A 14,619-nucleotide genomic window follows, 5' to 3' on the forward strand; every position below is an offset into this window, starting at 1 on the left:
CACTAGATTAATCCTATCCTTTAACTTTTGGTGAAGGAGATGTGAATCCAACATTTAATTTGCTACCTTGTTGACAATTTAATAGGCTAAATTGCAAAAGTGATAATGAATTGTGTTTGGTTGTCAACACAACCAAATATCAACATTTGAAGGAGATGCATCTTCTGCTTAGATAGTTCCATCTGTGCCACTGAGTGTGGCTTTAATTCCAGTTTGTCTACAAATGAATAATGTATGTTAGATTAACGTCTCCATTTCAATCAAATCAAACTTGCAATTTAAATACAATTTGATTTAGTCCTATTCTTTAACTTAGATTTTTGGTTGACATCGAGAGGTGAATCCAAAATGTATATTATTAACTTGTAGATTCAATTTGAAATCAACCAAAGCTTGAAACCCTAGGCCTGTGTAACCCGCTGTTGTTCGTGGAAGAAGGTGAGGACCAATGCGCAGTTTAATAAAGTAAACTGAACACTGAATAACAAAACAACAAAGAAACAACTGAAACAGTTGAAAACAGGCTACAGAAAACAGGCTACCTAAATATGGTTCTCAATCAGGGACAACGATTGACAGCTGCCTCTGATTGAGAACCATACCAGGCCAAACACAGAAATAGAAAATCATAGACTCCGGCAGCTCTGTAGTGAAGGGCGATTCTGTCAGCTCAGGACAGGCGGGCGGCTCTGGCAGCTCAGGACAGGCGGGCGGCTCTGGCAGCTCAGGACAGGCGGGCGGCTCTGGCAGCTCAGGACAAACGGGAGCACCTGTAGGAAGGAGACGGAGAGACAGCGGGGGGCTGGTGCGGGGGGGCTGCCACCGGAGGGCTGGTGCGTGGAGGTGGCACCGGATAGACCGGACCGTGAAGGCGCACAGAGCACAGAGCCTGCCCAACCTTACCTGGTTGAATACTCCCCGTAGCCAGGCCAGTGCGGCAAGGTGGAATAGCCCGCACTGTGCTGTGCTGGCCTGGCGAACCGGGGACACCATGCGTAAAGCTGGTGCCATGTACCCCGGCCCGAGGAGACGCACTGGAGACCAGATGCGCTGAGTCGGCTTCATGGCACCTGGCTCGATGCCCACTCTAGCCCGGCTGATATGAGGCGCTGCTATGTATCGCACCGGGCTATCCCTGCGCACCGGGGACACTGTGCGCCTCACTGCATAACACGGTGCCTGCCCGGTCCACCTCTCTCCACGGTAAGCACGGGGAGTTGGCTCAGGTCTCCTACCTGACGTAGCCACACTCCCCGTGTGCCCCTGCCCCCCCGTGGCAAGGGTCCCCAGTCCGAGGTTGGCGGCGAGGGTCGCCGCTCTTAAGAGGCCACGGAGGCGAATAGAGAGACGGAGAAGGACTATGGTGGAGTGGAGTCCACGTCCCGAGCCAGAGCCGCCACCGCCGACAGACACCCACCCAGACCCTCCCCTATAGGTGTAGGTTTTGCGGGGGGGGGGGGTACTGTCACGTTCTGACCATAGTTCTGTTATTTTATCTTTGTTTTAGTATGGTCAGGGCGTGAGTTGGGTGGGCAGTCTGTTTGTTTTTCTATGTTGGCTTTTGAGTTCGGCCTAGTATGGTTCTCAGGGGCAGCTGTCAATTGTTGTCCCTGATTGAGAATCATACTTAGGTAGCCTGAGTTTCAGTTTTGGGTTGTGGGTGTTTGTTTCCATGTGAGTGTTTGGGCCACACGGTACTGTTTCGGTTTTGTAATTCACGTTGTCGTTTATTGTTTAGTGTTCTGAGTTTTAATTAAACATCATCATGAACACTTACCACACTGCGCTTTGGGCCGAACCCTTACAATGTTGAATTGGTTACCATGATGAAATAATCCTGTGGTGTAAATTTCACACTCAAAAATATCAGTTGATGACATCTTGCAAATCCAATGTATTTTCCACATAGATTCCACGTCAGTATGTTGACAAATTACGTTGAAACAATGTTGATTTAACCAGTTTGTGCCCAGTGGGTTATTTCATGGTATTTAATAGGTTCACCTCTGACCTCTGGCAGTGTGTTGCTTTAGCAGTTTGACTAGTTACTAGTTAATACACTGGGTGCATTTAGTAAAATACAGATCGATACTTATCTGTGATAAATAACTCTAATCTGCCTCTCCGTGTTTGTGTGGTTAAACACACACCGTGTGTGAAGCTACTAAATCATTTTTGTTGTTGAAGGCCAACACTTTAGATATGCTCTCAACAAACACCATTAAAAGTGCAAATGCAGCTGGCACCACAGACTGTATGTTCGCTTTGTCTCTTCCATTAGTGTAATTGTTGTTTCAGAACCGTTTGTATGGTAAATGGCCAAATGCAACACTGCCAAGGTTTGACTTTCCGGGTTTGTGTTTAGCTACCACGAACATATCAGTCAGCCTGAACTCATATGCCTGAATAAAACGCATTTAACTGAATTCCTCCGTGGGTAGGCATCCCCTTGAGTGCTTTTTTCTCCCGTCCAGTGTTTTGCTATCTAATGTGTTTACAAGTGCCTTCAGCTCAGCTTGACAAATTAAAGAAAGAAAATTAAATATTCAAGGTGTTGATGACCCCCCCTAGCTTGCTGTTGAGGAAATGTAGGTCATATGTTAATTCCCTCAGCCAATGACCGCAAAGATATGGACAGTTTAGAAGGAAAATAATATGGAAACCAAGCACCAATGTGACCCGAAAACAACTCTGTAATTCTAGCATGACGAGAGAGCAATTGACATTTAAACCTTTCATGTCTGGTTTCATCCCGAAACATTGGTATTCATATTGTTAAAGAGATTCTTCTGTACTTTTGTATACTTTTTAGCCAGTAGTTCTGAAAGTAGCGCTCAAGCAAAAAGTGGTCCCTGAAAATTGCGTACTACACCAGATACTGTATGTGCAGATATGTGCATCACGTCATTGCTCTCTCTATCCTTCTGCTGTGTGTGCATCATGCTAGCTGTCACTTAAATCGCAAAGGGTTGAAGCTCATTGGCTCAAACTAAAATAGCTTGGGAGCTGGTCCACATGGGGGAAAATGGTATCGCACAGCTTCCAGAGAACAGTTGCTTTCAAACTAGGGATTTTGTGGCTAATGAAGGTAAGAATTCTGAATTCTGCTCATAGATTATGCATGTACAGTAGGAACAACACATTGACACATCCAGCCTAAAGTGGAAGGTTTAAGAAATACTTACTAGTAGCCAAAGTTGTCTTTAATAGATGGTGATATGCATTCTTCGTTCCTCCCGCTCTCTTTGCCCTTCAGTTTTCTATTTTAATAAGCAAGACATCGCTGGTGAGAGCAGCCAGGAACCAAACCGATGATGTATTGCATGCACCAGGGTTCCTAATAGGCTCTATAATCTATTACAGACTAGCTGTAAGAATGCTATCGTTTCCATATCACCTTTCATCTCCTCTACTCATGAACCTGCCAAAGTTCCTCCTGCTGTGAGAGAAACCTGCAATTCCCTATATGTATGTGATAAATACATCTCGACCATAACCTTCTCTTATACTGTCGCCCCCCCCCCCACCGTGCACACACACGTGTTTCTTTTCCCCCTTAAGGGTGCAACCGTGTGCAATTTGCCAATCTCATCTGGTCTTACAGCAGCAGAGAAGTTAGACTTTAGACAGCCCATGGAGTAGTTTGAGGAGACTCTTGACTCTTTCTCTCCATAGCAGTGGAGAATTTTAGCTAGGAGCCCTGTTACAGGTAAAGCATGGATTTGATATTAAGGGGCTTTGAATGTCAGACTCACTGTGGAGAGAGCTGTGTCTGTTCTTCTCTACCCACTGAAGCAGCATCAGTGAAAACTGAGAGGCTGCTGGGTAACCAGCTTTAGGAGGAGAAGTACAGTATTTTTGGTTCTACATGGAACCAAAAAGAGTTTCTTCAAAGGGTTCTTCTCCTATGAGGCCTGGCCAAAGAACCTTTTCAGGTTCTAGATTGCACTTTTTTTTCAAGCGTGTAGAGGCCTAAACCCAGAACTATCGAAAGAAAAGAAAGAAATCTCTCATTGTTTCTTCTGTAGTAGTTAGAAAAGGTCGGAAAAGCCTCAAGTTGAGTTCAATTGGGAAAGAAAATCCAGGGGGATGTTTATTTTTTAAATTTGATTTATTTAACGAGGAAAAGCCCATTGAGACCCAGTCTCTTCTTCAAGGGAGACCTGGCCAAAAAGGCAGCAACAATCAATACATTACAGAATTAAAACATACAACAATACAACATGATCCAGCCTAAAAAAATAATTTAAACTCCTCTGTAATAATCACATCAATATTTTAAATTAATTCAGTGGCACTAACATATCTAGATGAAGCATGGATTGTAGATATTTCAGTACTGCAGCATAACGTTTCCCACAGGTTACTGCATGGTTCTATTTAATATAATGTTCTCAAATTGTTCAGAGAACTTTAAGAATCCACGTTCTTTTGTGGGAATTTCAGTACTTCAGCATAATGTTTCCTCGTGGTTCAGAGTCTAACAACAACCGACAGTACATGTGCACAGGCACAGAGATTACATTTACAACAATTTGGTATAACTCTCAACCTTTGCACAGTGACCAGACCGTACAAATGAGCCTAGGTAGGTAGAAAGACAGTATCTACCTACAGTAGGGTGACCAGACGTCACCGTTTTTGGTGGCCTGTGTTGACTAGCTATGTCGACTAAGTTAACGTTAGCTAGCTAGGTTAACTAGCTACTTACACGGTAGCTAGGTTAAAAAACGTTCACATGTAAACATGCAGTGGACGGGCTATTTAGAAAATATGATTATATTAAAGTAATGCATAATTCTGAGAATATTTATTTGTAGATTACAATTTTAATGGTTTGGCATTTTAAGTAGTGTGAAAATATATTTAGACATTTTCATGGATAACATTAGCATAATGTTTTCTGATAGAGTGGAGAGGAGGAAGACTGGATAGGAAGGAGAGTGAAAGAGAGAGGAGGAAAGGTAAAGATATGATTGCAGAGTCTGCCAATTTGTTATTCCAAACAATGTTTTTGAGATAAAATACAAAAATGAGGCAAGCAATGGGAATCTGTTAACCAAAGTATTTTATCTAATAGTGTACTATTTATTATTAAAGATTAGAGAGGAAGGAGAAGGAAAAATGAAGGGAGTAAAAAGAGTGAAGCGAGGAGAGTGTGGAAGAGTGAGGTGGAAAGGTAAAGAGAAGGAAAGGAAGAAAGAGCAGGAAGACGAGTGGAGAAAGTTGAGGAGAAGAAAAATAATTGAGAGTAAGAAGAGTGACACAAGGAGAGTGAAGAAGAGCAGACAGAGGAGGTACAATGGCTCTTTCCAAGAAACGGAAATGCCATTTTAATGACAACATGATGAGAGAATTTCCATTTATAGGCTCAGGTCAAGACGATAGAATGGTTAACTGCACCCTTTGTAATTCCTCTTTTTCAAATGGCAGCGGGGGAAGAATGGCAGTGGTAGAACATCAACAGACGAAAAAGCATAAAGCCTCTCTGATTGGCCGTGTTGGTTTGCCCTCTGTCACTACATTCTGCAAGAAGGTAGAGCCTTCCCAAGAAGAATATGATTTAGTTGTGCAGGAGGGTGTCTTTGCATACCACACTATGTGACACAATCATAGTTACAGATCTATGGACTGCACAGCACTACTCACACGGAAGCTTTATGAGCCTAAGTTTACATGTGCTAGGACAAAATGTTACTCACTATGGCTTCATGTGTTAGCATCATGGGCAACTACTTTGGTAACACAGGACCTAGATCAGGTTGAATGTGTGTCCCTGTCCATGTAAAGCTGCTGCCAATACAAGTCAGATATATGATGGCAGCACATCTGTGGAAACAAAACGGCCTGATTTTGTTGAATTGAAAGGAGAAACAGCAGGTCCTGGTGGTAACCTGGAAAACAAAGTCGTGGCATTCTCTGCCGACAACACAAATACCAACTTTGGTGGACTGAATAGGCTGGGGAGGGTCAATGTCAATACAAAAGTTAAAAATGCTCTGCAGCGGGAGGTGATTGGCTTAGGTTGTCCTGTTGTCCACACGGCCAGAACAGCTTTGGATATGATTCCCCTTGATGTTGAGTACCTGCTCACAAAGATATTTGGATATTTTCATATTTTCACCGTCAGAGTAGAAAGACTGAAGAGCTTTGGTGATTTTGTTGACCAGGAGTAGCATAACATTTTAGGACACAGCTATGTTCGCTGGCTGTCCATGCTCCCTGCTCTAGAAAGAGTGCTGAAAAGGTATGTGCCATTGAAATCCTTTTTTATGTCTGAAGACAAATGCCCTGTTGTCCTGCGAACAATGTTCGAAGATCCACTGACTGAACTTTGGCTGGCCTTTGTCCATGGAAACTTGACTGTATTCAGTGACACGATCAAGATGCTTGAAGGCCAGGACCGCTGTGCTGTGGAGTCCGCTGCAATTCTGGGAAACATTGAGGCTAAATTGACTACAAGACGTGATGACAACTTTATTCCAGTTTTGGTTAGAGGACTTCTGAGAGAGCTAGAGGAAAATGGAGACATGTCTAAAGAGAGCTTTCTCAAAGCATCCCAATCATTCTTCACTACGGCTGTGAACTACTTGCAAGCATGGGGAAAGCACACACATAATCTAAAATATTTACATGGTCTCCTTTAAAAAAGGCAACCTCAGTGTGAAGAGATCCAGAAGGCAGCAGGCACACTGCATGACAAATGCCCCAATGTGAACATCAATGAGGATGCCTTGTTTGAGGAGGTTACTGGCCTGCAAGAGTTCCTAAAGGGGGGATCCATTGAAGAATGGAAAACATCTGAGACACCGCTTAGTCAGAGACAGAGCATGGTGGTTACCCACTTCAAAGAGAACGACATCCCACACACTAACCTGGCTAGATTAGCGTCTGTTGTCATGTGCATACCTGGAAGTAATGCACCACTCGAGAGAGTTTTCTCCCAAATGAATGATCTATGGAGAGCAGCAAGAAATAGGTTCACTGTACCTACCATCAAGGCCATGCTTATTGTGAAGACAAACTTCAAACTCCCTTGCCAGGAGTTCATGGAGAAGCTGGCCAAAGACAGAGCAATCCTGAAGAAGATACATTCTTCTGAGAAATATACAGATTAGGTTGGTATAAGTATACAATGTAGGTACTGCTAATGTTCTCTTCTGCTCTTATTCTACCCAGACTACAGGACCACTGAATGGCTGTTCAGATCGGACAGTTCTGTCTTGTCTGTAGTGTTTCTGTAATATAGTTGTTTTCTCTATCACAGTGGGCCTGTTAGACTAAATACATGAAACCGGAATTGTCCCTCTTTTTTATTTCATAGATAACAACATTGGATATTTTAATGACATATTGATCGCCGAACTGGAAATGTCCCCGGTTTTAATTTCAGAAATCTGGTCACCTTAACCTACAGCCATGTCTATGAGGCATGCTTAGCCAAATAGTTTTATTGTAAAACCAGTTTCAGTTTTACAACAGTTTAAATTTCAGATTCACAACAGTAAATTGTTGAATTATTGTTTCTCCTCACTGTTTGCTTGTAAACTTAGTTAGCTAGCTTGCTGGATATACAATACTTATTTACATCTGTTTGAAATCCTATCTTGCGTCATTCATGTAATTATGTGAGATTGAAATGCATCCAAGGTCATAATCATAACTAATGTCAACCCTCAATTGTTACATAGCTAGCTAGCTAGTAATATTATTTACAATTGCTGATGTTACACGTTTGCTAACAAGTTACAAATGTGAGGCATGGTGCATAACACGTTAGCAGACGCCAGGCTAACCAGCTAGCTAACTACAGTCATGTACTAACGTTTGGTGGTAAACTTAGCTTTAGGTGGCTGGTTGTAATGTTGTTGATGGCTGTTTAGTAGCTAGCCATATCTACGACTAAAAAGAGAAGAGATTAGCAATCGAGATACAAAAGATCTCTGATTGTAAAACATCTATTTTTAGTCATAGATATGGCTCCCAGTAGTTGTTTAGCTAGCCAACTTAGCAAACAGAAAAATTATTTGATTTCCTGCCACTGTAACACAGTAGAGTGTATGTTAGCCAGCAATACACAATATGGAGTTTAGTAGATAAACTCAAGTTAGCTAGCTAGGTGGCTTGCAGGAAAAAATAACTTACTTGGCAGATGACAAATATGGTGCATAGCTGTCTTGGTGCTGGCATCGGCTGTAGCTGAGCTTCTAACGTTCACTAAATCCAACTCTTTCTTTCAAATTTTCTTTGCTATATTCCAGTTGAAACATAGATGGTTGAATGTCACTATGTAGGTAACAAATGCTCCATCGTCAAATTTGTATTGATGGGAGGAATTACTTGAAGCCATTACGCATGGTCAGTCCATTCGCCTCCTTTAAAAAAAAGGCCTGCCTTGTGGGAGGTATGGGGGCCAGAGCACAAAGCATCGCCCAACACAAGATGTAGTCTTTCAGAGACTGGAAAAATGCGTCTGCTTGTATACTTTTCAATTAATCAGCTGATAGGAACATCGCTGAAAGACGTCCAATGGATGTATGAAAGAAGAACAACCATATCTCTACACACAAAAACGTATAGCGCGATCTGTATAACATAGAGACTTTGCGAAACGCCACAAAGCAGGACTAAATGTATTTTTAGACCCCCCCCCCCCCCCCCAATACATGGGAAGCCGTCATAGGGTGTATCATTCAGACCATGAAGCCATGACCTGCCTTCCTACTAGCCAAATATATGTGATTAAATCCTTTGAAATGATTGGTCTTGCCCATTCACCCTCTGAATGGTACACATACACAATCCAAGTCTCAATTGTCTCAAGGCTTAAAAATCCTTCATCTACATTCATTGAAGTGGATTTAACGAGTGACCTCAATAAGGGATCGTAGCTTTCACCTGGATTCACCTGGTAAGTCTGTCATGGGAAGAGCAGATGTTCTCAATGTTTTTGTATAATATAGGCTATGCTCCTCCTATGTGTGCCTATCATAACAACATTTTAACCATTCCGTCAGAATGAACTAGTGAGTCACAGCTAACAGCGGATACTGGAACATACAGCGTATGGGGAAGTCTTACGGAGAGGCAGGGAAGAACTTCATATACAGTAATTACATAAGGCCTATATCACATACAGTGCAGTGACTCAGGCTGCGTTAACACAGACAACCCAATTTTGCTCAAATATTGGCAAAGGAGCTGATCTGATTTGTCAAAAGACCAATTAGTGGAAAAAATATCAGAATTGGTCTGTCTGTGTAAACGTAGTCTTACTGGCTTGACTTGACTTATTCCTTTTAGCTCCGAGCTTGGAGCAAAAGGTGTCAAACACATGTTCTTTTCCATCCATATGAAGTTACATTCAACACGTCTTGTGAGACCAAAATAAAGAGTAAAGCCAATAACTATTTCTGTAAACAATCAATCGTCAAAAGATGAACAGCATTTATATCGGTTTCGACTGGCCAAGATATAAGCTTCACACCACCATGACACACTCAGACCTGGTCATGGTTTCCATTAGAGGTGCTAGTTCCAAAGTGCTACTGACACACTTCAGGACAGAATCAAAACAGTGTGATAAGAAAGAAAAGTCAACACCTGCTGTCCAGCCATTTTGGTCCAACTTTCAGAGTGCTGATTGTGACTCTTTGCAAACACCACATTCAGATGTGTCTCCAATGAATTTTTCACCAGTGAACACAAACTTTTGTGATGGGTGTTTTTATTTTATTTTTTACCCTTCAGTTCATTATACTGTACGCAGGTCAAGATTGATTTCAGATAGGTATTTTTGCCACTAAATAGATCTCATCGGGAGTTGTCTTGACACAGGTCCATCTGTATTGCAGATATTCTTTCAGGGGATGAGAGGCAGAATGACAGCTGGATTTGCTCGCCTCCCTACCACTGAGGAAGTACAGTTCCCGCTCAGCCCAGTCAAAACTGTTCGCTGCTCTGGCCCCCCAATGGTGGAACAAACTCCCTCACGACGCCAGGACAGCGGAGTCAATTACCACCTTCCGGAGACACCTGAAACCCCACCTCTTTAAGGAATACCTAGGATAGGATAAAGTAATCCTTCTCACCCCCTTAAAAGACTTAGATGCACTATTGTAAAGTGGCTGTTCCACTGGATGTCATAAGGTGAAAGCACCAATTTGTAAGTCGCTCTGGATAAGAGCGTCTGCTAAATTACTTAAATGTAAATGTAAATGTAAATGGATTTGGCTGTATATGACATCAATACTTTAGTAGGAGTTGTAATCAGCCCAGAACCACCATGCTGAGAGGATGCTGATATTCATCACTGGAGTATGTCCTGCCCTGGGTGTCAGGGTACTTGTCTGGAGTATGTCCTGCCCTGGGTGTCAGGGTACTTGTCTGGAGTATGTCCTGCCCTGGGTGTCAGGGTACTTGTCTGGATATGTCCTGCCCTGGGTGTCAGGGTACTTGTCTGGAGTATTGCATGCCCTGGGTGTCAGGGTACTTGTCTGGAGTATGTCCTGCCCTGGGTGTCAGGGTACTTGTCTGGATATGTCCTGCCCTGGGTGTCAGGGTACTTGTCTGGAGTATGTCCTGCCCTGGGTGTCAGGGTACTTGTCTGGAGTATGTCCTGCCCTGGGTGTCAGGGTACTTGTCTGGAGTATGTCCTGCCCTGGGTGTCAGGGTACTTGTCTGGAGTATGTCCTGCCCTGGGTGTCAGGGTACTTGTCTGGAGTATGTCCTGCCCTGGGTGTCAGGGTACTTGTCTGGAGTATGTCCTGCCCTGGGTGTCAGGGTACTTGTCTGGAGTATGTCCTGCCCTGGGTGTCAGGGTACTTGTCTGGATATGTCCTGCCCTGGGTGTCAGGGTACTTGTCTGGAGTATTGCATGCCCTGGGTGTCAGGGTACTTGTCTGGAGTATTGCATGCCCTGGGTGTCAGGGTACTTGTCTGGAGTATGTCCTGCCCTGGGTGTCAGGGTACTTGTCTGGAGTATGTCCTGCCCTGGGTGTCAGGGTACTTGTCTGGAGTATGTCCTGCCCTGGGTGTCAGGGTACTTGTCTGGAGTATGTCCTGCCCTGGGTGTCAGGGTACTTGTCTGGATATGTCCTGCCCTGGGTGTCAGGGTACTTGTCTGGAGTATTGCATGCCCTGGGTGTCAGGGTACTTGTCTGGAGTATTGCATGCCCTGGGTGTCAGGGTACTTGTCTGGAGTATGTCCTGCCCTGGGTGTCAGGGTACTTGTCTGGAGTATGTCCTGCCCTGGGTGTCAGGGTACTTGTCTGGAGTATGTCCTGCCCTGGGTGTCAGGGTACTTGTCTGGAGTATTGCATGCCCTGGGTGTCAGGGTACTTGTCTGGAGTATGTCCTGCCCTGGGTGTCAGGGTACTTGTCTGGAGTATGTCCTGCCCTGGGTGTCAGGGTACTTGTCTGGAGTATGTCCTGCCCTGGGTGTCAGGGTACTTGTCTGGAGTATTGCATGCCCTGGGTGTCAGGGTACTTGTCTGGAGTATTGCATGCCCTGGGTGTCAGGGTACTTGTCCAATTTGTAAGTCGCTCTGGATAAGAGCGTCTGCTAAATGACTTAAATGTAAATGTAAATGTCTGGAGTATTGCATGCCCTGGGTATCAGGGTACTTGTCTGGAGTATTGCATGCCCTGGGTGTCAGGGTACTTGTCTGGAGTATGACCTGCCCTGGGTGTCAGGGTACTTGTCTGGAGTATGTCCTGCCCTGGGTGTCAGGGTACTTGTCTGGAGTATGTCCTGCCCTGGGTGTCAGTGTACTTGTCTGGAGTATTGCATGCCCTGGGTGTCAGGGTACTTGTCTGGAGTATTGCATGCCCTGGGTGTCAGGGTACTTGTCTGGAGTATGTCCTGCCATATAATTAGAATGCATAACTATTGATGTCAATAGGCATAACCAACAAACTACCATGGTCCAAACACACCAAGACAGTCGTGAAGAGGGCACGACAACACCTATTCCCCCTTAGGAGACTGAAAAGATTTGGCATGGGTCCTCAGATCCTCAAAAAGTTCTACAGCTGCAGCATCGAGAGAATCCTGACTGATTGCATCAATGCCTGGTATGGCAACTGCTCGGCCTGCTGACCGCAAGGCACTACAGAGGGTAGTACATCACTGGGGCCAAGCTTCCTGCCATCCAGGACCTCTATACTAGGCAGTGTCAGAGGAAGGCCCAAAAAATTGCCAAAGACTCTAGCCACCCTAGTCATAGACTCTGCTACGGCACAGCAAGCGGTACCAGAGCACCAAGTCTAGGTCCAAAAGGCTTCTTAACAGCTTCTACCCCCAAGCCATAAGACTCCTGAACAGCTTTTCAAATGGCTACCCAGACTACTTGCATTGTCCCCCCACCACCCCTATTTTTAAACTGCTGCTACTAGTTTCTGTTTATTAGCCATGCATAGTCACTTTACCTCTACCTACATATTACCTCGACTAACCGGTGCCCCCGCACATTGACTCTGTACCAGTACCCCCTGTATATAGCCTTGCTACTGTTATTTTATTGTTGCTCCTTAATTATTCCCCCCAATTATTTTTTTTACTTCAGTTTACTTTAGAAAATACTTTAACACTGTTTCTTTTCTTAAAACCGCATTGTTGGTTAAGGGCTTGTAATTAAGCATTTCACTGTAAGGACTACACCTGTTGTATTCGGCGCATGTGACAAATAAAATATCAAATTTAATCAAATCAAATTGTAAGTCGAAAATGTGCACCAATATTGGATTTTAAAACCTGTTATATTAAATGAAGTGTCCTTTAATTAATGTAGACCATATGGAACATTCCATAAATCAGATATTTAATATGAATAAAGGCTTGCTAAAGTGCATTTTTACATGTCCCTTCATCAACCGTGTCACTTCTGGAAAGATTTCAACCCACTTACATTTCTCCAAGTTTAACCAATCATTGCAAAGCCTTAGTTATTTTGTTGCTTTGACAAAGTCATTTCTGAAGATTATTATTCATTTACATCTGTCCCCATTTAAGATTATATGATGAAACTATTCCTTTAAAAATATTTTTTCAAACAAACATTGAACATCTAATAGTCAAGTCATAGTGTTTAAAGCAGGTGAGCTGGGTTTACTATTTTTGTAAAATGTCTGGTGTTTTGTGGTGGGAAACTAAGCGGGTCAAGCATAACACGTCAACCCTTTTACCCATAGATAGACAGCCTAGAAATGTTCCATTTTTGTGAAGCTTGCATTCAATTTCCGCTCCCTGATGCACACAAAATTCCATTACCTTTGTCACGAGGGGATTTATGACTGATTTAAGATTAAATTGTCAACACTGTTACAATCAACGCTGTTACTTTATTTGGCACTTAATAGGCACTTACTATAGTATTTTGTATTTTTATTGAACCTCGAGATGGGAATACATCTCGAACATGTTCTCTTTATGATAGAATGTTAAAAAGTGAAATCAAATGTTTTTTTCGGGACCAAATTACACAACAACCCAGACGTCAAGTAAAAAGGATGAGCTATTTGACTTGACATTTTTCTCAATAGTTTACAAGCTATTTTTAGAACAATGTTGTCTATTTTCAAAAACAGTGTTCACAAGACATAGAACTCTGTGGCTTTTGCAAAACAGTAAATACATTTTAAATTGTAGTTGCCTTCTCAAAACATAAATACATTAATCAAAACTGAATTATACCATTAACATTACAAATACATTCATCAAACGAACCTGACTGTCTGCAAAAATATTAACACAAACATACTGTACATCTCGAGTCTAAGCTGACAAAATCTCCCAGTAGATTGATTGATTTCCTTTGCAGTCACTATAATACATCATGTTGATAAAAATTTGAAATACAACTAACAAAAAGTGCAGAATTATGGCCAATTACTCACCTTTTACTGCCCATTTCACTAAACAATTTCATACACATCAAATAAAACATTATTTCTGTTGGAAAGGAACATGAAAAATAATCACATTGTGTGCAGAATTCATTCACTGGTATCATCACAATCCAATTCCATGTATTCAATGCATAGTCACCTCCAAAATGATTGGTGCCCTTAATAAAGATGAGCAAAAAAATACATTACACAAATACCAAGCTATATCGCATGCTCAAAATGTTTTGACAATTATATAATTTATACTAATACAATTTTTCATAGTCAGAGATTTTGTTTAACATGTAAAAAATGAAATTCTCAAAAAGATAAAGTCAAATGCATTGGCACCCCTAATGATTCTTAAATTAAATCAAACAAAGTTAATTCTGCAGGAACATTTGACTTAAAAAAAAAAGATTTCAGCTTAAGGAGCTGTATTGTGGCCTTGCACGGCTTCCTGAAGAATGGTCTAAGTGAGGACCACCAAAGGAATGGAAGACCTACAGTTAACACATCTCAACATCAACTGTTCAGAGGAGACTGCGTGAATCAGGCCTTCATGGTCGAGTTGCTGCAAAGAAACCACTGTCGAGAAGAGACTTCCTTTGGCCAAGAAACACGAGCAATGGACATTAGACCGGTGGAAATCTGTATTTTGGTCTGATGAGTTCAAATATGAGATTTTTGGTTCCAATAACCGTGTCTTTGGGAGAGGCAGAGTAGGTGAAC

The sequence above is a fragment of the Oncorhynchus nerka genome, linkage group LG13 (assembly GCF_034236695.1).
Source record: "Oncorhynchus nerka isolate Pitt River linkage group LG13, Oner_Uvic_2.0, whole genome shotgun sequence".
Lineage (NCBI taxonomy): Eukaryota > Metazoa > Chordata > Actinopteri > Salmoniformes > Salmonidae > Oncorhynchus > Oncorhynchus nerka.